General features: G+C 48.0%; 1 long non-coding RNA gene across 1 annotated transcript; it reads left to right on the plus strand.

Moving 5' to 3' along the window:
* The first annotated feature begins 768 nt into the window (after positions 1 to 768).
* Positions 769 to 1,114, plus strand: LOC107578052 (uncharacterized). Its single transcript, XR_001608295.1, has 3 exons — positions 769 to 816; positions 900 to 957; positions 1,033 to 1,114. It is a non-coding gene; the product is annotated as an uncharacterized lncRNA (long non-coding RNA).
* The last annotated feature ends 211 nt before the right edge of the window (positions 1,115 to 1,325 follow it).

The following is a 1,325-nucleotide window of genomic DNA, read 5'->3' on the forward strand; positions in this document are numbered from 1 at the left end:
TCTGTGCACGTCTAACAGTCATAATGATGATTAATCATGCTTAAACTAATGCTGTTGTCTAAGCAGGGATCTGTTCTCAGCTGAAATAGTGACTTGAGTAATGAGTTTTAATATTGCACGGAGACTCAGATGAGATCTCTCCTCAACACGCTGTTTATCATGGAAGAATATTATTTTGTATTGATTATTTAATACGGCAGCAGCAGGAGTGTCAAACTGTTTTTTATTTTCGGGCTAAAAGGTACAAACCTAACACATTTAAGGGATTTGTTCGAGGATGTGGGTTTGATTTAGGCATTGATGGGGACATAACTGCAGACAACAAACATTTCATTGTTTGATCAAAATGATTGCTGGAGCAATTGATTAGTGTCTGATATAGGATCATGTCACAGCGTCTCTACTCAATTTTCTCATTATAGTCCCGATCTCAAATGATGGTTTAGTGTGCACGAGCGCGCCTTCATCCGCGTGCACGGGCGCGCCCACCTCTCAGCGCGTGCACGAGTCCGCCTCCATCCGCGTGCACGAGCGCGCCTCCATCCGCGTGCACGAACGCGCCTCCATCAGCGTGCACGAGCACGCACACCTCTCCGCGCGTGCACGAGTCCGCCTCCATCCGCGTGCACGAGCGCGCCTCCATCAGTGTGCACGAACGCGCCTCCATCAGCGTGCACGAGCGCGCCGTCATTAGTGTGCACGAGCGCGCCTTCATCCGCGTGCACGGGCGCGCCCACCTCTCAGCGCGTGCACGAGCGCGCCTCCATCAGTGTGAGAGATGCTGCCGCTGGGGTCAGACGCGGGTCCGATGCTCGGGTGAGAGTTCATGCTCAGTTCCTCTGTGTTTTCGTGTTTGAGAGTCTTCAGCCTGAGTAAGTCGCTCTCTTGTGTTCTGATAGCTGTGCTGTGGTGTGGAGACCCTGGGATCTTTCAGCAGGAGAGACGCAATTAAATAAAGTAACTTGCTTTGCTTGAACGCTGGTCTCAGAGTCGGAAAGCGCAGAAATGAACCCGTGTTGTTGTGCTCTTCAGGTGGTTTCTGGAGGTGTGAGACGGGTCCAGACTTCTTCTGAAGATGTTTTCCATCATCCTGTGAGGTCTGCTGCTCTTCCTCTTCCTCTTCACTCAGAAATGTTTATTAGATGTTTTTAAACACTTACCTAGTGAACAAAAATATTAAGTTAATGAATTAAGTTATCTCTCTAAACGTTCAAAGTCTTTTAATGTTTTAAAAACGTTCTTATTGTTGTGTGATCGTTCAGGGAACATTCCAGTTTATTATCTGTGACCCTGGAGCACAAAACCAGTCATAAGAGTCCATTTTC

The sequence above is a fragment of the Sinocyclocheilus grahami genome, unplaced genomic scaffold, assembly GCF_001515645.1.
Source record: "Sinocyclocheilus grahami isolate Dianchi unplaced genomic scaffold, SAMN03320097.WGS_v1.1 scaffold8540.1, whole genome shotgun sequence".
Classification (NCBI taxonomy): Eukaryota; Metazoa; Chordata; class Actinopteri; order Cypriniformes; family Cyprinidae; genus Sinocyclocheilus; species Sinocyclocheilus grahami.